Raw genomic sequence first — 23,908 nt, forward strand, 5'->3', positions numbered from 1 at the left:
CCTCCCCATTTATAACGGAAGAAGGCCAACCGGCGCCTCCCACGATCGCAGATAATGATGGTTTTCCTTGCATGTCGCAGGGACTTCTCAAGTCGTGCAGTTACCGAGGCATCGTGGGGAAGCGGACACGCCCACGTCCAATCAACCGCCACGCGTCGACCGAGGCCGCAGGCTTTTGGGGCCCGCGGCGCTCCGACCTTGACCCTTGGCTTCGCCGCGAAGCCAAGCCCGAGCGCACCTTGGGCCCGGGGGCTACTGTCGGCGTTCTGGGAATGGGGGTCCCCAGACTTGCCTGCCTGCGAGCCACGGCATGGCTAAGCTAGCAGGCCGTACGGCCCATCTTCATCAATAAGGCATCCAAGACCCTCGCGAGGGACCAAGCCTCACGAGGCGGACGACGCAAGACCTCCTCAGGAGTGGCCTAGTCAGTCAGGCTCACAAGGAGGGGAGATATCAAGGCGGGGCAAACCTCACGAGGCTCTCTTGACATGAGCCATGACGATCGACACCAGGCGGGCGCCAGGCGGGCGCCAGCGCGTGCAGCGTCCTTGTTTCCTCTTTGGTGCTAAGGAGGCCAGCGCAGGCGAGGAGTACCGAGGCATCAGGCAAAAGGTTGCTATATCGGTGCAACGAGACCAAGACCAGGAGGACGGCAATACGGAGGTCATCGTGGAGCCCAAGACGGTGTCACCACCAGAGCCTTTCGCAGGCGAAGACCACTTTTGTCAGGATAGCTTGTACTAGCTGTCCCTCTTCAAATTTGCCAGCCGTTGTTGGCTCCCTTCCCGCTCAATATTTGGGAAGAGGACCAGGGCCTATATAAGTAGAGCTAGCCGCCACAGTAGGGGCATCTCATCTCGGCTGGATCTCATCTGATCTGATCGAGCAGTTCATCCAGCTCTCACCCGCTAAGTCACCAAGCACAAGAACACCTCAACCTCAGGAGGCTGATCTTCCCTCTGTACTATTCATCATTAGCCCAAGAGGCAATCCACCACCACCACACTGGAGTAGGGTATTACACCACAACGGTGGCCCGAACCAGTATAAATCTCGTGTCTTTCTGTGTTGCGAGTTCGTCGAGTTCGTCCACGAGATCACAGCGAGCTAGGGCGTAGATCGGTAGGAGGGAAAGACTTCGCGTGCACCCCAGTGTTCGAACCTTAAGGGTTTGGCGGAACACCACATCCGACAATATGTGTTGCAGGGAAACAATGGGAAGCACTGAGGTTTACAATCGAGGTTAGCACGTGCATGGTCCGTTGTAATAGCACATTATTGTGCAATTGCAGGAACCATTCTAATATTTAGGTTTTTAACAATTTGGTCTTGCACATGTAGGTCCTGCTGCCAGAGGTTTTGACCCACTGTACGACCCTTTTTGCATATGGGGAAATGAGTTGTCCATGAATATCAATCAAGTCAAGAAACTCAGAAATATTGTTAGGATAAAGATTTAGCGGCAAAAAACAACAAAAATATTTGTCTGCACAATGAAGAAGACATCAGTTCACTACAAGATGGTACTACCTATTATACCTTGCCTTTTTTATTCCTTTGCCCCATTTCCAATATAGAGAAGATATTTATGCACATCCTTATTTTCAGGCCTTCCCAAAGCAATTCACTGATGATTACCTCTCAAATCACCTCTATGGTCAGGAGGCGAGGAAAGTTTTCATACAACACCCACGGTTCAATATTGAAGTGTTCCTGAAGAGGATGAAAGATGGACGGTCAATCATCCACAGGCACTGGCCTAAAGTTGCAAAGACCTTCAACATGAATGGAGGCTCAATGTTCGCCTTCCGCTTCAGCAGTTTTCTAGATGAGATGCATATGTCTATGTACCGTCTATGATGCTAATTTCAAAAGGTTCTAGATGTTGCATGTGAAACTTGGTGCTGGTGCAGTTGTGTAATGGGGTAGCTGAGTGCTGAAGCTATATCATGTTGTACTCGGATGCATTTGAATTATGAAATCCTGCTTCCTTAATATGGAAATGAAATATATTATGTGCTTAATATGAATGCCAATTAGATTAATAAATGGATTATTAATAATAGGGCAATTAGTCTGCTAATTGGGTTTTCCTATTGCAAACGGTTATCGAGAAAACACCGTGGGTGATGACCTCAGGCAACGCATAAAGTTTCTAGGAATAAACCGTGTTGGATCAATGAACAATCACACACGACATTCTCTTCAAAACTGTTTGCGTTAGGCCACCTTGCGCAAACGTTTTCCTTGGAGCGACTGTGTGGATGTATATAAGAAAGGAAACGTTTAGCTGGGACTGACTGTGTGGGATGTACTTACAACCGGAAACGATTTCGCCTGTATAATTGTATTTTTTTAACACTACTATACGTATAACCGTATTTGGTCGCTCGCCGGTCGCACACGACCTCATTTTGCCGAGCGTGTGTGCCAGGAGGGCATATCCCCGACGGTTTCTGGGTCATGTGGGAAGGACCCCCTTATCATAGTCATTCACTAGGTGACCGTTCCAAACGCCGTCGCGGAAAGGGGTTAAAAACCGTTTGTATAGCACCTCATTGTACCAGTGGTAGTTAAACAATTAAGTAGCTATGTGAGGACTCTCTCCAATTTAAAATTCTCATATCTAAATATTTTATTCAAACAACAAACAAAACAAAAAATTCTCCAAGAAAAACACATATCATGTGATGAATAAAAATATAGTTCCAAGTGAGGTTACCGATAATGTCGAAGACGAAAGAGGGGATGACTTCCGGGGCATCTCCAAGCTTAGACGCTTGAGTCTTCCTTGAATATAACCTTGGGGTGCCTTGGGCATCCCCAAGCTTAGGGTCGTCCACAACTTATTATCCTCATATCAATATCTCACCCAAAACTCAGAAACTTCAATCACACAAATCTTAACAGAACTTCGTGAGATAGGTTAGTATGATAGAGAATAAACCATTCACCTTGGTATTGTCAATACACGATTCATAATTGTTCTCACATACATCCTACTATTCTCTATCATTTCTACAATTTATATTAACCAATATAAGCCATAGAAACTGTAAAACAAGCCATCTATGCATTGAAAACATAATCCATCAAAAACAAAACAGTTTGTAATGATATGAACAAAAACCATACTTCTGTAACTCCAAATATTCTGAAAAATTAGGAAAACATAGACAACTTGTATATAAATACTGTCTAAAATTTCAGGCCAAGGTCTCATTCCCGTAAAAACGTATATTCTAGGACTGGACGTAAAAGTTTATGTTTTTGCATAGAATCAATTCAACTATCATCCATATTATGCCAAAGGCTTTACTTGGCACATTATTAAAAAATCTATAAAACATGATTAATACATTATCTTAATCATGTGATCACACAAAAATAGTAGGGGTAAATATTGTATTGTCTCCCAACATGTCCTTTTTATTAATGGCTTTATAGCTAGGCATGAATGTTTTAATGATGCTCACATGAAAGTAAAGAATTGAGACATAGTGGAAGCATCATGAAACAAATGGCAAACACATTTAAGCCTAACCCTCTTCCTATGGACATGGATTTTGTGAGCAAACAATATGGGAGCCAGAATCAGCTAGCATAGGAAGGCAAAACAACCATGACTTCAAAACTTTCAACACATAGAGAGGAAACTTGATATTATTGAGATATGTAAAAGCATATGTTCCTCTCCCATAATAATTTTTAGTGGCATCATGAACAAATTCAACAATATAACTATCACATTAATCATTACTTTCATGATTCACAAGCATAGAAAATTTATTACTCTCCACATAAGCAAATTTCTTCTCTTTCATAATAGTGGGAGTATCATATAAACTCAAATACTATAAATTGTTTCCACATTAAAACAGTAATGTTCTGTACAATGGTATTCCTAATTATGACAAGCTTTATAATAATAATTATCACTACTCTTTATAATGTAAGTATCATCACAATAATCATCCTAAGTAGCAACTCTGTTCTCATCATAATCAATTGAAAACTCTTCCAAAATAGTGGATTCAACATTAAATAAAGTCATGACCTCACAAAATCCACTTTTATCATTACAATAAGATTAAACACCCTCCAAAATAGTGGTATAATTATTACCTAAAGTTGACACTCTTCCAAACCCACTTTCATAATTATTGCAATCATCGTAAATAGAAGGCATGCTATCATCATAATAAGTTTCATCATAAAAGTAGGGGGACTAAAAAGATCATCATCATGAAACATAGCTTCCACAAGCTTACGATAAACATTATTTATAGCAAATAAATTCTCAAACATGTCATTCTCATCAAACATAGCATCCCCAAGCTTGTGGTTTTGCATACCATTAGCATAATCCCTCTCAACATCAATAGTATGAATAGCACCAATAGTATAACAATTATTATCATCGTAATTTCCCAAGTTGGTGCCAAAAGGATATTCAAGATTGTCAGGAGTATCATTATATTTCCAATCACAATTATCACAAAAAGTAATAGGCATAACAAAATCATCCTCGAGTGTGTCATCTTCCACAATTATTTTTGATTCATTCTCATGAGGCACAACAATAATAGGAGCAACCTTATTTGGGAGAGATACCTTTTTACCTTTACTTTTTCTTATTTTCTTCCACTTCTTCTTCTCCACATTATTTGTGGGTTTAATCAATTTTTTGAGCTTCCTATTGAAGAGATTGGTAGGATAGCAATCTCCTTCTCGTCACCTGGTTCATCACGAGAAACAAAAGGAGGGTATTGGGAAACCTTTGCTCATCCATGAGTATTCCTTTTATATTGGTTTTTCTGTCGTCCTATAATTTACAATATCAGCGTTCTCATTGCAATTTACCAGACAACACATATAACTTTCTGTCAAATTAGCTTTAGCATGGTCTATGAATATGAATGCTTCAAATCGACTATGTTTATGTGACAACTCTTCACACCCCAAAAATAAACAAAATTCATTATAAAGTTCACGGGTGATCAAGCTATTACAATATTGGGCCACGATTCGATCATGAAAAAGCATGCATTGGAAATTAAGATGGCCAACTTTATTGCAAAGTTCACAAGTAATGGGATAAACAGAACATAATTTTTTAGCAAAATCGTCTGTAACTTTAAGCCACCATTCAGTTTTGTCAAGTTTATGCTTCTTACAAAATCTACCATCCCTAATTGGCATATCTACACAAGTTCTATGCACTCCACAAAAATTGACATGCTAATAGGAAACTGTTTTATCATGACTAGTGCAATCATCATTAGTATTATGGATATTCATAGAATTCATACTAACAACATTGCAACAATGCTTATCATTCAAGGACTTTCTGCCAAACATTTATTGAATTCTTCTTCTAACACTTTGGCACAATTTTCTGATCCATCATTTTCAAGAAACACATCGTAAAGATAAAGAATTTGATGCAACTTCAATTACATTTTTTAGTTTTCATTACAAACCAAACTTGTGAATAAACAAGAAACTAAAAGATTCAATTACAAGATCTAAAATATACCTTCATGCACTCACCTCCCCCGCAATGGTGCCAGAAATAACTTGATGTCTACTATGCAACTTTTATTCTTGTAGACTCTATTGGGCCTCGTGTAGCATCAAAAGTATGTCTAGAGGGGGTGATTAGACTACTTGACCAAATAAAAATCTAGCCTTTTCCCAATTTTAAGTTTTGGCAGATTTTAGCAACTTAGCACAAATCAAGTAATCAACCTACACATGCAATTCTAAGAGTATAGCAGCGGAATGTAAAACATTTGCATATGAAAGTAAAGGGAGGAGTTTGGAGGGAGCAAACGCAATGTAGACACGGAGATTTTTTATCCGTGGTTCCGATAGGTGGAGCTATCGTACATCCACGTTGATGGATACTTCAACCCACGAAGGGTAACGGTTGCGCGAGTCCACGGAGGGCTCCACCCATGAAGGGTCCACGAAGAAGCAACCTTGTCTATCCCACCATGGCCATCGCCCACGAAGGACTTGCCTCACTAGGGTAGATCTTCACGAAGTAGGCGATCTCCTTGCCCATACAAACTCCTTGGTTCAACTCCACAATCTTGACGGAGGCTCCCAAGTGACATCTAGCCAATCTAGGAGACACCACTCTCCAAAAGGTAATAGATGGTGTCTTGATGATGAACTCCTTGCTCTTGTGCTTCAAATGATAGTCTCCCCAACACTCAACTCTCTCTCATAGGATTGGATTTGGTAGAAAGATGATTTGAGTGGAAAGCAACTTGGGGAAGGCTAGAGATCAAGATTTATGTGGTTGGAATGGAATATCTTGACCTCAACACAAGTGTAGGTGGTTCTCTCTCAGAAAATGTATGTTGGAAGTGTAGGCATGTTCTGATGGCTCTCTCCACGAATGAAGAGTGGGTGGACGGGTATATATAGCCTCCACACTAAATCTAACCGTTACACACAAATCACCAAACTCGGTGGGACCGAATTATAAAACTTGGTCAGACCGATTTAGTTCAAAATGTGAACGTTAGGATTTTCGGTGGGACCGACATGTCAACTCGGTGGGACCGATGTCGTTAGGGTTAGGGCATAACGTAATCTCGGTGAGACCGATTACACAAACTCGGTGGGACGAATTTTGGTAATAGGCAAACAGAGAGTTGGTCAGGCAAACTCGGTGGGACCGATTCGCTCATCTCGGTTAGACCGAAACGTTACGAAGGGGAAACAGAGAGTTTGCATTGCAATCTCGGTGGGACCGATCGCTCATCTCGGTTGGACCAAAACGTTACGAAGGGAAACAGAGAGGTTGCAATCCCATCTTGGTGAGACCGGGATCCCTATCGGTGAGACCGAAGTGACTAGTGTTTGTGGCAGTGGCTATGTCAAGAGAACTCGGTGGCGCCAGATAGAAGATTTCGGTGCGCCGAGTTTGACTTTTGGTTTGGGACATATGTGGATATGAGAAAGTAGTTGAGGGTTTTTGGAGCATATCACTAAGCATTTTGAGCAAGTAACTCATTAAGCAACACCTCACCCCCTTTTAATAGTATTGGCATTTCCTATGGACTCAATGTGATCTTCGATCACTAAAAGTAAAATGTAGAGTCTTGTGCTTTGAGCTTGAGACAATATTTTGTCCTTAGCATTTTGAGGGGTCCACTTTCTAATCCATGCCATTCCAATCATTGAGCTTTCCTGAAATATTTATCTTCAAATAGCATTAGCTCAATGAGCTATATGTTGTTAGGAATTACCAAAACCACCCAGGGATAATTGCACTTTCACCTCCAAGCACAGAGTTTTGTAGGAATGCAAAAAATTTCCCTCAAGTGGATGACCTAAGGTGTATCAATCCATGGGAGGTGTAGGATGAGGATGGTCACTCTCAAATAACCATGTAATCAAATACAAGAAATCTCTGGTGTCGCCAATACCCCCAACACAACAGTAAATTGTATAGGTGCACTAATTCGTCGAAGGGATGGTGATACAAGTGTAGTATGGATAGTATATATAGGTTTTTGTAATATGATAATAATAAAAATAGCAACGTAGCAAGTAGAAAACGGCGAGCAAACCGGTATATCAATGCTTAAAGACAAGGCCTAAGGTTCATACTTTCGCTAGTGCAATCTCTCAACAGTAGTAACATAACTAAATAATATAACAATCCCTCAATGTGCAACAAAGAATCACTCCAAAGTTCTTATCAATAGAGGAGACCATAAGATGAAATTTTTGTAGGTAGCGAACCACCTCAAAGTTATCTTTCCGATCAATCTATTGAGCCTTCCCCTATAAGTGTCACAAACAACCTAGAGTTCGTACTACAATAACACCATATGATAGGCATCAATCAACTCTAATGTCACCTAGATACTACAATGTCACCACAAGTATCCATGAGTCAATTATTCGATATGCATCAAATAGTTTCAGATTCAAAATATTCAATCCAAAACAAAGAACTTCAAAGATTACCCCAAAGTTTCTATCGAAGAAAGTAGGATGAAAACATGTATCAACATATGTGCCTATATTATCCCAATGTCACATGGGAATCCACAAGTTGATTACCAAAACATATATCAAATAACTCAATAAAATACCCCATTGTCACCTCGGGTATCCACACATAAGACATACATCAAGTGATCCCAAATCCAAAATATTCAATCCGTTAATAATGAAACCTCAAAGGGAAGGACTCAATTCATCCCAAAAAAGATAGAGAGAAGAACACCAGATGATCCAACTATATTAATCGAGCTCATTGTACGTTAAGATCATGCCAAATCAAGATCACGAGAGAAAGAGAGAGAGAGAGATCAAACACATAGCTACTTGTACATACCTTCAACCCCCGAGGGCGAACTACTCCCTCCTCATCATGGAGACCGCCGGGATGATGAAAATGGCCTCCGGTGATGATTTCCCCTTTGTCAGGGTGCCAGAAAAGGCCTCCAGATGAGATTGCTTTGAAATAGAGGCTTGTGGCGGCAGTGTGGAAGTTTAGGTTTCTTTCTAGGGCTTTCCTGATTTATAAGAATTTTCAACCTGGGTTTCACATCAGGGAGAGTCCTGAGCGACCCACAAGCTCAAACGTCATGCCCTAGGGGGCACGCCACCCAGGCTCATGAATCCCCTAGACTTTGTTTGGTCCTTCTCTGAAGTTCCGTGGGTCTCTTCTTGTCCAAAAAAATCATCGTAAATTTTTATGGCATTTGGACTTTGTTTAGTATGGTTTTTCTGCGAAACAAAAAGTAGCCAAAAAACAGAAACCGGCACTGGGCACTAGGTTAATATGTAGTTCCCAAAAGTCATATAGAAGTGCACCAAAACCATATAAAATTGTTGTAAACATGGCATGAATACTTCATGAATTATACATACATTGGAGACGTATCATGGATGCACGGGAAAAAGAAATGGGGAAAAGCATTAAAGGAGAAAGGTCACACATTAGGGCAAAGAACAACTAACAGAGACAACATTAGTAGCAACAAAAAATGCACCACCACAAAGACCCTAGGCAAGATAATTAGTACCCAGGCACCCAAAAGCCCATCGTAAACCCTCGCCCTATCAACTTTGGGGAATCTCACGAACAAGAAAAGGGTAGCCCCCAAAGACGGACCCACGCAAGGCAGGGGACATGTTGGTGTTTTTCCCCACAGTTGAGGCTCGGCCTAGGGAAGACCCGGCCACAACCCGAAAATGTGACCCATCCTGGGTGGTTACTCGCCAAGGTCCAGGAGGCTCGTTATGGATAACATAGTGATGGGCTTAGAGAACAGACCCAGCTGTCACATCCCTAGTTCTGGTATGACCTAGGCTAGTCTTCTTGTGAGCAGCATGTTTAAATTCAATTTAAAATTGAAATGGGGATTTGTGAAACCCTCATAAATCATTTCTGGAAATGACCCAGATAAAAATTGCTCCAAAAGGTCCAAGAAAATGTTCATGTTACTCTCTGAAAATATTGGACAGGGATAAAAATCAAACCAATATTTTCAGGAGCTCATAAGTATTTATTTTGGCCATTTGGACTTAATGCATAATTATTTGCTTTGGATATATATTTGCTATATATATAGTATATGTCCAAAAATTCTGTTAATTGGTGAGGAGTTTTGGAGCAATCCAACTAGTTCCTACAAAAATTGACAGAAGTAAATAAAATGATTTAGTGTTTAAAACTATATCAAAACAAATTACAGAAAACAAAAATAGAAGGAAAGGAAGAAAACCCACCTGCACTTACCTCACTGTGCAGCCTGGCCCAGCGGCCCAGCAGGCCGGCCCAGCCAGCTGGCCGTGCCAGTCGTCCCCTTACTCGCGCCAGGAGGACAGGGGCACGCGCTCGGTGCGCGCGGCCACGCGAACGGCCACCTCCTGCTTCTCCCCCTCGTCGCTTGGAACACCCGCGCGACGCCACGCGCCGCCCCGCACCTCCCTCGCTCTCCCCCGTGCCCATTCCTCTTCCCCTTTGCTCTCTCTCTCTCGCGGCCGAACGCGCCCGTCGCCGCCGTCCACAGCCACCGTGGCCTCGGCCACTGCCGCACCTCCCCGACACGCTCCACAGCTCCGCAGCGACCCCCTCTCCCTCCTCACCGAGCCAAGCAACCCGGGCGAGCTCCGCTTCGTCCTCGGCGGCATCGTCTTCGTCTCCGGCCACCCGAGATCGACGGCGACCCTCCGGCCGCACCAGCCCTTCGCCGAGCTCTCCGACGAAGCCCCCGAATCCGCCGTGAGCCCCTTCATCGGTTCCCCCTTCTCTTCTGCTTCCCCGTGCTCTATACCCCCCCCCCCGCAGCCGCTCGAGCCCGAGCTCTGGCCGCCACCGCGAGCTCCGCTCCGGCGAGCTCCGGCCACCCCTCCTCCTCCTTCCTGCCCCACCAGATGCGCGAGAGCCCGGGCTACGCCCCGGTGCCCTTAGCCGCCGCCCCCGTGGCCTGTAACGCGGACGCCGCCGCGTCCTGAGGTCGCCGACGACGACCTCGCCGGACTGACAGTGGGCCCCGTCGGTTAGGTGATTAGCTCAGTGCTAATCACCACCTAACCTAAGCCCCTGACACTGACCAGTGGGCCCATGCGCCCTAATCCTTTAATTAGATTAGTAAAAACCCCCTGTTTAACACTGTGTCACTGACGTGTGGACCCCACACGTCAGGTTTGACCCCAGTCAGCGCCGTTGACTTGGTGACGCAAGCATGATGCAGTGCTGACGCAGTTATTCATTTTCTGGATTTAAATTAAATCAGGAAATTCCAGAAAATGATATAAACTTCAAAAATTCATAGAAATTCAACTGTAGCTCAGATTTGAATAATTTATATATGAAAAATGATCAGAAAAATTCAATCTATCCATCTGTGCCATTTTCATGCATGACAAACCAACCTATACATGTTGTATATATGAAAACACACTTATGGCATTTAAAGGGACTTATATTAGAGTTGCATTTGGTTCAAATGGATCTCTTCCAAGTTGAATGCTAAATGCATTGGCTCAAAACACATCACATATTCATGCCATATTCATGCATCATATTGTTGCATATGATTGTGTTTTGATTGTCGACACCGTTCCTTCTTGATAGGCCTGCTCCGGAGAGTGTTCCAGAGTACCTGTCTGAGGAGCAGTGCCACCCTGTTGATCTACCAGGCAAGCAAACCCCCTTTGTTCATTCCGATACAATCCTACTCTCTCGCTCCTGCTCTCTTTTACTGCATTAGGACAACAACGATTCAACTGCTACTTTATGCTATGGTAGTTGAACCCATTCCTCTGCATGACCTGTCATTGCCACAGTAAATAGTTGAAACCCACTAGCATGTGTAGGAGTTGTTTGAGCCATGTTGTGTTCCTACCATGCCTTGCCTGCTATTGCTTAGAGTTGTGTCAGGTCTGATTCATAGGGAATGAACTGGAGTGTTACGATATGTTCTGGTGCTGAGAGTTAAGTGTGTGAACACGATTTGGTAAAGGTAGCGGTGAGAGGCCATGTAGGAGTACATGGTGGGTTGTCTCACTGGAACCGTCCTTAAGCACTGAGTTCTGTGTATGTTGTCCAATGACTAGCTACTACCACACATTGGAATGCTTAAGTGCCCCTCTCGACTTATTAACCAACTTGATCTCTGTCCAGGAGTTGCAACTAGTTTCTGGTGTTTGTAGGTAGTGTTATTTTTCTACCGAGTGGCACCCGGTAGGGTGGGCTTGGGACAGACTAGGCACACGTGGCCCGGTGTACCGAGTGGCACCCGGATGGTGGGCTCGGGAACCCTGCACACATCGTTTGGGGCCGTGAACGACACCCCGGCCGGATCTCCTTGCGGATGGAACCCGAATAGGCGATAAACCTGGACTAGAGTCTTGTGTGGTTAGTCAGGTCGTGGCCGACACCCTCGCCAGGCATCCGCTTGAAGGTTGCCCAGATACATGACGTGTACATGGCGGTAAGTGGCGAGAGCGTGTGTGAAGCAGTACACCCCTGCAGGGCTATCATGATCTATTCGAATAGCCGTGTCCTCGGTTATGGACTTCTTGGATGCTTACGTGGTACATAGACAACTTGAAGTGGATACTCTAAAATGCTCAAGATAAGTGTGAGTGCTATGGATGGCTTCTCGTAGTGAGACGGGAATGAATCCATAGTGGTGTATTGAGGTGGTGATTAGTGGACTCGTGTGCGCCTTCTTACCTCAAAGAAGTTTCTCGTAGTTGTAGAACAGGATAGCCACTGAGTCAAAGCTGGCTTGCTGCAACTAAACCCCACACTACCTTCTTGATACAAATGCATGTATGATAGGATTTGATGTAAGTCTTGCTGAGTACCTTTGTACTCATGTTGCTTTATTTATGTTTTTGCAGCAGAGACTTCAGTCTTACTAGTAGTTCCGCTTGGACTTCGACGAGTAGCTTGTACCTCAGCTACGATCTTGTACCCTTGGGAGGGGCTTGTAGATAGTCAGGCTTCTCAGCCTTTTCTTTTGTAGTTGTCTGTACTCAGACATGTAATGCTTCTGTTGCTTGTATGCTCTGAATGATGGGTCATGTGACCCCTGTTTGTACTTAATGCTATGTGGCTCTTCTGGGCCTTTTATCTATATGAGTTTGCGTTATGTTGTGATGCCATGTTGTACAACACATACTTGCATGTTATGCGTACGTGTAACGTGTATTGCTATGTGTGGGATCTGACAACCTAGTTGTCTATCCTTGGTAGCCTCTCTTATGGGGAAATGTAGTCTAGTGCTTCCACCGAGCCACGGTAGTCCGCTACAGCCCGGTTTACCGGAGTCCTGCTAGCCCAGCACTACTGCTCCGGAACACTTAGACTGGCTGGCATGTGATTCACTTCGTTCCTGTGTCTGTCCCTTCGGGGAAATGTCACGCGGTGACATCCGGAGTCCTGCCTAGCCTGCTACAGCCCGGGTTCCCGGAGCCCTGTTAGCCCAGTTGCTACAGCCCGGATTCACACGCTGCTGACCGACATGCTCGATGTTGTTTCATGTATGCCTGTCCCCGTAAGTTAGTGCCACTTTGGGTTCACGACTAGTCATGTCGCCCCGGGTTCTTTGTCATATGGATGCTAGCGACACTATCATATACGTGAGCCAAAAGGCGCAAACGGTCCCGGGCCATGGTAAGGCGACACCCGTGGGAATACCGTGCGTGAGGCTGCAAAGTGATATGAGGTGTGACATGCTAGATCGGTGTGACTTAGAATCGGGGTCCCGACACCAGCCAATTGGGGCCGGCTTACGAACAAGTCTAGAACCAGCTTATGGACAGGCCCGGAGCCGGCTTGAGTTCTCCTGACTTGGAGGACAAGGAAAGTCAACAAGACTTAGAGTAGAATTCCTAGCACGGGTAGAACCCGGAAACCTATTGTAAACCTCAGGACCCGACTATTATATAAAAGGGGGTTCCTGGGTCGTCCAAAGGGACAAGTTAGAAACGCTCAAAAGCTAGGTAGTGAAAGAGCACTCTTGTAATCAAGATCACTATCATCAATAGCAATCATGCAGGAGTAGGCTTTTACCTCCACCATGAGGGACCAAACCTGGGTAAAATCGTGTCTCTTGTTTCCGATCAACCCCGTCCAAGTGTTCAGCTAACAGCGATGGCCTAACAACTAAGTTCTCCAATGAAGACATCTGTCGTGATGAAACCACGATAGTTGGTGCCCACCATGGGGCCAGCGCACGGTGGTGTTGTATTCATGGAGGGAGCCCTTCTAGGGATCGAGAATCTCGCGATTTAGAGGATGAACAAGATCCAGCTCGGGGAGCTCTACATTGACAATGCGGGCAAGGACCCCGAGGCCGACTCTTGAGTGAGGATACCGGGTTCCCTTCGGCAAGATCCATTTCTTCATCGGCTTCGTCGGCAGATACGTGCCAGAGCCGGATTCCGTTGCCAGCTTCATCGAGTCCGCACGCTGGGTCACCCACAGCCGCAACAGCACCTTCATCAGCTTCACCAGTGAAGTAGCGCAGTAATCAGAATCCGTTCCTGACTCTATGTCAGTGTGCGAAATGCTTGTCTACTCAGACGACGAGTCATCAGTCGGCGAGACCAATCACGATGAAACCGGGTCTATCTTCCAGCTTTCGATGAGTGGGAAGATGTTTCTCAAAGGAGGATTATTCAGTATCCCATGGGCCACCTCGTCATGCAGCCATCTACATGGTAGGAAACTAGCCTCGTTATGATGACCAGGGAAACCTGGTTACAGATCCACCAAATCCATCTCTAGGCCAAGACCTGTCGTTGGTCACGTCGGGTCAGGTGACTAACGTCGTGATGGCGGCCATGGGAGCAACAGCCGCAGCTGGAGGAGCTAGCGTAGAAATTCTTGGTTCACAAGTCTTAAGTGAGATGTTAGCAGCGCCCAACACACTCCTTGCGAGTCCTATTATATAAAGGGGGTTCCTGGGTCGTCCAAAGGGACAAGTTAGAAACTTTCGAAAGCTAAGTAGAGAAAGAGCACCCTTGGAATCAAGATCATCATCATCAATAGAATTCAAGCAGGAGAGGCTTTTACCTCCACCGTGAGGGGCCGAACCTGGGTAAACTCGCGTCTCTCGTTTCCGATCAAACACATCCAAGTTTTCACCTAGCAGCGATGGCCTTTACAACTAATTTCTCCAATGACAACATCTATCATGACAAAACCACGATAGTTGGTGTCCACTGTGGGGCCAACGCATGATGGTGTTGTGTTCTTGGAGGGAGCCCTTCCAAGGATTGAGAAGCTCGCGATTGGCTAGATGACCAAGAGCCGACACAGGAAGCTCTACATCGACGATGTAGGTTGGGGCCCCAAGGCCGACTCTCTTGAGTCAGGATACCGGGTCCCCTTCGGCAAGATCCAGTCTTCATCGGCGGATCCATGCCAGAGCCAGATATCGTCGCCAGCTTCGTCGATTCTGTGCGTTGGGTCACCACCGGCCGCAGCAGCACCTTTGTCGGCTTCATCAGCGGAGCGGTGCAGGAATCAATATATGTTCCCGACTTTATGTCAGTGGGCGAAGCGCTTGTCTACTCATACGGCGAGTCGTCAGTCGGCGAGACCAACCGCGATGAAACCGGGTCTATTTCCAGCTTTCAAGTGAGAGGCTAGGAAGATGTTGCTCGAAGGAGGATTATTCAGCGTCCCACGGGCTACCTCATAACGCATCCATCTACATGGTAGGAAACCAGCCTCGTTATGATGACCAGGGAAACCTGGTTACATATCTACCAAATATCTCTCCACGTCAGGACCCGCCGCTGGTCACGCCGAGTCAGCTAACTAACGATGTGATAGCGGCCGAGGGAGAAACAACCGCAACCAGTGGAGCTAGCGCGGAAATTCTGGGTTCACAAGTCTTACCTGAGACAGCAGCCGTGCTTGACGCACTCCTTACGAACCGATAACTCCAAAAAACGAGGAAACATGAAAGGCAGAGATCGACAAGTGTCGAGAGTAACTATCCAAGGTCCAGGAGGAAATCAATGCAGAAGACACACGTCTTGCTGAACCCAGGAGCAAGGTCCTTCAGGAGGCCAAACGCTTGGATGACGAGGTGATTCATCTTTGTTTTCGTTAAAACGAGATGTCTGCACTACATCAAGGGAGGTTCCAGAGTCGTCTCCCGGTAACGATGGAGCCACAAAGGCTTTTCCCAAAGCCAGGAGGCCCTATTCCCCAAATGATACAAGGAGTCGGTACGAGCATGCCGGTACAGGGGCTGTCATAACCGAATAGACTCAAGAGGTCCCCCCAATCGTGGCCCCGCAGCAGTGCCGGCTTAGCGGGACCAAATGCCATCTAAGTCGACACCGGCTCATCATCAGCATTAGTAGATTCAACGGCAGATGGGGCATTTCCATACGCCGGCTGGTCATTACTGAAACCTGGTTGACAACGTATGGGTGGCAATGCACAACCTTGCTACCATACCGATCCACGGTAATAGCCCGACAGAGGTAGAGGCTCAGAACGTGATCAAGATCTAAAGATGGCAGTGATGCAGCAGACAAATTACTCCCATAGTCCAATCTGGCTGCACTTCACGCCTCACTAGAGCAGAAGCAGGAGCCAACATATGGAGAGTTTCCCACAGTATCAAGCAGTGCGCATCGCCATAGGGAACATGTGGTTCCGCAATAGCCACCGCAACAGCCCAACCAGCGGTTTCAGATGCACAAGCCATTGTGTACAACGCATGTGCTTTGTGCAATGCAAACGCATGTCATACGTGTGTTGAGTATGTTCTGCCAGAAATACGAGTCCCACCCACCACAACCCAACCTCCGGAGGAGTAGGATTTGTTGGGAGGACCATTAAGACTCAGTGTTTGGGGCTAGCCCTAAGGAAAGAGCGCATGCATTAGGATTTCAAAGGTCCTCCTAAAGTCTCTAATTACATAGTAGACATGCCGCTAGCAGTCTGGATTGACAATTACGAACTGGCCATGGATATGCTGGGGGTCAGCGATGCAGTTTGTGCCTAGTATCTGACCATGATGCTTGAATGTTCGGCATAAACATGGTTGAAGAATCTGCCTGCTAAGAGGAAGGCAAGAAATATCCAGTTCAACGACCAATATAGAGGTAGAATTAGGTAAAACGGAGCTGCGTGGGAGTCACGAGCTTAGGGGGCAAGCCCCACCCCCTAGGGCGTGCCCTATAAGCTTGTGGCTCTTCCAGAGGCCTTCTAGCCTCCTCTCAAACCTTCTAGGGCCCCTTCTCCAAAAAAATCATCGTAAAGTTTCATCGTGTTTGGACTTCGATTGGTATTGTTTTTCTGAAAAACCAAAAACAAGCCAAAAAACAGGAACTATCACTGGGAACTGAGTTATTAGGTTAGTCCCAAAAAATGATGTCGAATAGCAAAATAAAACATACTCCCTCCGTCCCAAAATAAGTGACTCGAGTTTGTACTAACTTTGAATAAGTGACTCAAGTCTCTACTAACTTTGTACTAAAGTTAGTACAAAGTTTAGTCACTTATTTGGGACGGAGAGAGTATAAAGCATACAAAATTGATAATATGATAGCATGAAACAATCAAAAATTATAGATACGTTGGAGACATATTGATACATCGCCATTGTATCTACTTTTCCAAACTCTTTTGCCCTTGTTTTGGACTCTAATTTGCATGATTTGAATGGAACTAACCCGGACTAACGCTGTTTTTAGCAGAATTGCCATGGTGTTATTTTTGTGTAGAAATAAAAGTTCTCGGATTGACCTGGAAATTTACGGAGAATATTTTTGGAATCTGTAAAAAATACTGGCGCAAGAATTAACGGGAGGGGTCCACCCAGAGGCCACAAGCCTGGGGGCGCCCCCTGGGGCGCACCTAGAGGGCTTGTGGGCCCCCTGGACCTCCTCCGAGCTCAACTCCAATTCCATATAACCCTACTCGGGGAGGAAAAATCAGAGAGAAGGATTCATCGCGTTTTACGATACGGAGCTGATGCCGCTTGAAGCTACGTTGGTATTTCCCCAAAGAGGAAGGGATGATGCAGCATAGTAGCGGTAGGTATTTCCCTCAGTGATGAAACCAAGGTTATCGAACCAGTAGGAGAACCAAGCAACACAACGTAAATAGCCCCTGCACACAAATAACAAATACTCGCAACCCGACGTGTAAAAGGGGTTGTAAATCCCTTTCGGGTAGCGGTGCCACAAGATAGGCAAACGGATGTGAATAAAATTGTAATAGATTGATAGACTAAACGCCAAATAAAATAAATAAGAATAAAATGCAGCAAGGTATTTTTGATTTAATAGATCTGAAAATAAAAGCAAAGGAAAAGTAGATCGCAAAGGCAAATATATGAGAAAGAGACCCGGGGCAGTAGGTTTCACTAGTGGCTTCTCTTGAGAAAAATAGCAAACGATGGGTAAACAAATTACAGTTGGGAAATTGATAGAACTTCAAATAATCATGACGATATCCAAGCAATGATCATTATATAGTCATCACGTCCAAGATTAGTGGACCGACTCCTGCCTGCATCTACTACTATTACTCCACACCTCGACCGCTATCCAGCATGCATCTAGTGTATTAAGTTCATGGAGAAACGGAGTAATGCAATAAGAACGATGACATGATGTAGACAAGATCTATTTATGTAGAAATAGACCCCATCGTTTTATCCTTAGTAGCAACGATACATACGTGTCGGTTCCCCTTATGTCACTGGGATCAAGCACCGTAAGATCGAACCCACCACAAAGCACCTCTTCCCATTGCAAGATTAATATATCAAGATCGCCAAACAAAACCCAAATATCTGAGGAGAAATACGAGGCTATAAGCAATCATGCATATAAGAGATCAAAGAAACTCAAATAACTTTCATGGATATAAAAAGATAGATATGGTCATAAAATCAAAGTTCATCCGATCCCAACAAACACACCGCAAAAAAGAGTTACATCATATGGATCTCCAAGAGACCATTATATTGATAATCAAAAGAGAGAGAGGAAGCAATCTAGCTACTAACTACGGACCCGAAGGTCTACAAAGAACTACTCACGCATCATCGGAGAGGCACCAATGGAAGTGGTGAACCCCTTCGTGATGGTGTCTAGATTGCATCTGGTGGCTCTGGACTCTGTGGCGGCTGGAGTTGATTTTCGTCGACTCCCCTAGGGTTTCTGGAATATTGTGTTATTTATAGAGTAAAGAGGCGGTTCAGGGGGCACCCGAGGTGGGCACAACCCACCAGGGCGCGCCTGGGCCTCCTGGCGCGCCCTGGTGGGTTGTGCTCCCCTCAGAGCCCCCCCAGGCGCTGCCTTGGCCCATTGGGTGTCTTCTGGTCCATAAAAAATCTCTGTGAAGTTTTGTTGCAATTGGACTCCGTTTCGTATTGATTTCCTGCTATGTAAAAAACATGCAGAAAACAACAACTGGCACTTGGCACTATGTCAATAGGTTAGTACCAAAAATGATATAAAATGATTATAAAACATCCAAGATTGATAATATAACAGCATGGAACAATAAAAAATTATAGATACATTGGAGACATATCAGCATCCCCAAGCTTAACTCCTGCTCGTCCTCGAGTAGGTAAGTGATAAAAACATAATTATTGATGTGGAATGCTGCCTAACATGTCATATAATATTCTTTTGTTTATAACATGGACAATTGGACTTTTATGTGATTCAAAGCAATAGTCTAGTTTTGACATGACAACTTAAATACTCAAGCATATCAACAAGCAACCATGTCTTTCATAATATCAACACTAAAATAAGTTATCCCTAGCCCATCATGCTCAACCATTGATCCATTCATGAAACACACTCGCATATTAACTACACCCAATACTCAAGTACGATCATATTGCCTCCTAGTTGGTGCTTTTATAACAGAAGATGGAGACTCAAATTCAAAAATAAAAATTGCATAAAGTAAAAGAAAGGCCCTTCACAGAGGGGAGTAGGGATTTGTAGAGGTGCCAGAGCTCAAAGCGAAAAACTTAGAGATAAAAACATTTTGGGAGGTGTGTCTTTCGCACCAACGAAAATGACTTAGAGTTCCCAACACTTTCCATGCTAGATATATCAAAGGCGGTTCCCAAACAGAAAATATAGTTTATTCCTTTTTCCACCATACTTTCACTATCCATGGCTAGCCGTATCCACGATTGCCTTCCATACCAACACTTTCCAAGGAATGTTTTATTTGACAACATAAAGTAAATTCATTTTGTATTTCGGGACTGGGCATCCCTAATACCTTTGCCTTACTCTCGTGCAATGACAAGTGAATAAACACTCATCGTGAGAATAACACATCTGGCATGGAAAATATTAGCCACCCCTCACCACTCCGCGAGCGGTACGAACACACAAAAGAGAAGTTTATTTTGAAAATTAGAGATGGCACATACAAATTTGCTTAGAATGGCAAAAGAATACCGCATATAGGTAGATATAGTGGACTCATGTGGTAAAACAGGTTTAAAGGATTTTGGATGCACAAGTAGAGATCATACTTAGTGCAAAATGAAGGCTAGCAAAAGATTGTGAACCGACCAACCAAGAAACGAATAATCTCATAAGCAAGCATTAAACATAAATAACACCGAATAATGCACCACAAGTAGGATATAATTTCATTGCATGACTATTGACTTTCGTACTTGCATAGGGAATCACAAACCTTAACACCAATATTCTTACTAGAGCACAATTACTCATCAACATAACTCACATATCACATCATCATATCTCAAAACTATTACTAAGAATCAAGTTTATTTTGTCCAATGATCTTCATGAAAGTTTTTATTATATCCTTCTTGGATATCTATCACTTTGGGACTAATTTTCATGTGTTGCTTTTAATAAACTCAAACAAATATAAGTGAAGATCATGAGCATAATATTTCTTTGTCTCAAATTAATTTAAGTGAAGCAAGAGAGAATTTCTTGAAAATTGTACTAACTCTCAAACAAATCTAAGTGAAGCAAGAGAGCATTTCTTAAAAAAATACTAAAGCACACCATGCTCAAAAAGATACAAGTGAAGCACTAGAGCAAATCCGTAGGTCATAAAAAATTTAAGTGAAGCATAGAGAGCAATTTTAACAAGTCATGGCATAATTTTGGCTCTCTCAAATAGGTGTGTCCAGCAAGGAATTAAGACTTAAAACACAAAATAAAACAAGCAAAGACTCATATCATACAAGACTCTCCAAGCAAAACACATAGTATGTGACGAATAAAAATATAGCTTCGAGTAAAATCCGATGGTCGTTAGAAGAAAGTGGGGATGCCACTCGGGGCATCCCCAAGCGTAGTTTCTTGCTCTCTTTGGATAATAGCTTGGGATTCCAAGGCATCCCCAAGCTTTGGCTCTTATTAATCCTTATTCCTTCATCCATCGTAAGATAACCCAAAACTTGAAAACTTCAATCACACAAAACTGAAACAAAACCTTTGTGAGATCCATTAGTATAAGAAAATAAATCACTACTATAAGTATTGTTGCAACCTATTCATATTTTATTCTTGCATTATATCTACTGTATTCCAACTTTGATATGGCAAAAACTCATCAAAGAAAACCGTAGAATCATCAAAACAAGCACACAACGCAAGGAAAACAGAATCTGTCAAAAAAAGAACAGTCTGTAGCAATCTTAATTGTTCGAATACTTCTGTAACTCCAACAATCCTGAAAAATAGGACAACCTGAGAAATTTCTAATCAATATACTGTAAAAAAAATCAGAGTTTTTCGTCGCTTCTGTGATTTATTAAAATTCTAACTTTGGACGCAAAAGTTTCTGTTTTTTCCAGCAAGATCAAACAACTATCACCCAAGAAGATCCTAAGGTTCTACTTGGCACAAACACTAATTAAAACACAAAAAACACAATCATAACAGTAGCATAATTGTGCTAACACTCAAAAACATGAAGCAAAAAGCAAAAATAAATTTTATTCATAGGGTTGCCTCCAAACAGGCGATATTGTTTTACGCCCTGAGCTAGGCATAAAGCAAGGATCTAAGTTTTGTCATCCTTGTTCTTAATTTCCTCAGGGGTGTTCTTGTCATGAGATTTTGTAAAGACAACATAAAACATATTATCCATAGGAACCTTAGCATTTCTAAGTTGGTTTTCATCATATCCCCTTTGATTTCCCGCAACAATCCAAGAGTGATGTTGATTAACATTATTGAAAACTTGTTGGATTATATCTAAAATGGGGACTTCTTTTTTAAGATTCTCATCAAAGATTTTATTATCCCCAAGCAAATGCCTTAGCGCATAATCACTATTGCATCTATCACGGGTTTTTCACGATTCATACCATAAAAATCAAAGATTTCCCTAGCTTCCCGTATTATGTAATCAAATTCATTCATAAGGACAAGGGTGGCCAAATTTTTAGCCCTAGGATTCTTTATCACGGGAAGCTCAAAAAACAATCCTTGCAAAGTAGGATCAGTACGGATAAATTTACTTTCAAGTTTCAGAACTAGTGCTGACATAGCATCCGCACAAGATCTAGTAGTTTTAAGTATGGGAGCATCATCAAGACTTAGATTCCCAACACAATTGAAAAACTCTTGGATACGTTCTTTTCCCATAACATTCCCTTGCCCCAAGATAAAAGTTTTAGCATCTAGATTGCTCGTACGTCCAATCTTAGGAGTTAGGCCATCATCTGTTGGTGCCATACCGAAATCACTCGCGATTGCAAGCAAAGGAAAGATCCGACGTGAAACGGCGAACGAAAAAGAAGGCGAATAAAACGGAAATTTTTTGTGAAGTGGGGAAGAGGAAAACGAGAGGAAAATGGCAAATAATTTAATAGAATAAAATTGTAGTAGATTGATAGATCGAACGCCAAATAAAATAAATAAGAATAAAACATAGTAAGGTATTTTTGTATTTTTGGTTTAATAGATCTGAAAATAAAAGCAAAGGAAAAGTAGATCGCAGAGGCAAATATATGAGAAAGAGACCTGGAGGTCGTAGGTTTCACTAGTGGCTTCTCTCGAGAAAAATAGCAAACATTGGGTAAACAAATTACGGTTGGCCAATTGATAGAACTTCAAATAATCATGACGATGTCCAGGCAATGATCATTATATAGGCATCACGTCCAAGATTAGTAGACCGACTCCTGCCTGCATCTACTTCTTTTACTCCACACATCAACCGCTATCCAGCATGCATCTAGTGTATTAAGTTCATGGAGAAATGGAGTAATGCAATAAGAACGATGACATGATGTAGACAACATATATTTATGTTGAAACAGACCCCATCGTTTTATCCTTAGTAGCAACGGTACATACGTATTGGTTCCCCTTCTGTCACTGGGATCAAGCACCGTAAGATCGAACCCACTACAAAGCACCTCTTCCCATTGCAAGATAAATAGATCAAATTGGCCAAACAAAACCCAAATATTGGAGGAGAAATACGAGGCTATAAGCAATCATGCATATAAGAGATCAAAGAAACTCGAATAACTTTCATGGATATAAAAAGATAGATCTGATCATAAACTCAAAATTCATCTGATCCCAACAAACACACCTCAAAAAAGAGTTACATCATATGGATCTCCAAGAGACCATTGTATTGATAATCAAAAGAGAGAGAGGAAGCCATCTAGCTACTAACTACAGACCCGAATGTCTACAAAGAACTACTCACACATCATCGGAGAGGCACCAATGGAAGTGGTGAACCCCTCCGTGATGGTGTCTAGATAGGATCTGGTGGTTCTCGACTCTGCGGCCGCTGGAATTGATTTTCGTCGACTCCTCTAGGGTTTCTGAAATATTGGGGTATTTATAGAGTAAAGAGGCGGTTCACAGGGCACCCGAGGTGGCCAGAACCCACCAAGGCGCGCCTGGGCCTCCTGGAGCACCCTGGTTGTCTGATACAGCGCCCGCTGCTCATTCAGGAAGCCAGGATCATAGGGCCACATGTCCGCGATGGCATTGTCCTTCGCTTGTTCGCCGGTGATTCGTCCTTCCGCGAGGCGGTGCTCATTGAGGAGACGGAGGTTGCAACACAGGTCCTCCTGCCCTGGTAGCCGCCATTGGGGCGTCGAAGTGCGGCCGCACCTGCTCTATGGTGAACACGGCATGAACCGGCTTGGGCGGTGGCGCCGGCTCCTGGTCGGAAGCCACGACCATCATCTGGTTCTTGTCGCCCAGCTCGGCGAGCTCGCTAGCGAGCCAGCATGTCTGGCTGTTAGACCGGACCGCTGCCAAGCACGAGTCTGACTGCACTGACACACCTAGATCGCTTCCTTCGCCCACGCGCGCTTTCCGCCCAAAATGGTTAGGGTCGCCCATGCCGCTTCCTAGTGTAGGCTATTGCTCCGCGTTCAAA

The sequence above is a fragment of the Aegilops tauschii genome, chromosome 5 (assembly GCF_002575655.3).
Source record: "Aegilops tauschii subsp. strangulata cultivar AL8/78 chromosome 5, Aet v6.0, whole genome shotgun sequence".
NCBI classification, from domain to species: domain Eukaryota; kingdom Viridiplantae; phylum Streptophyta; class Magnoliopsida; order Poales; family Poaceae; genus Aegilops; species Aegilops tauschii.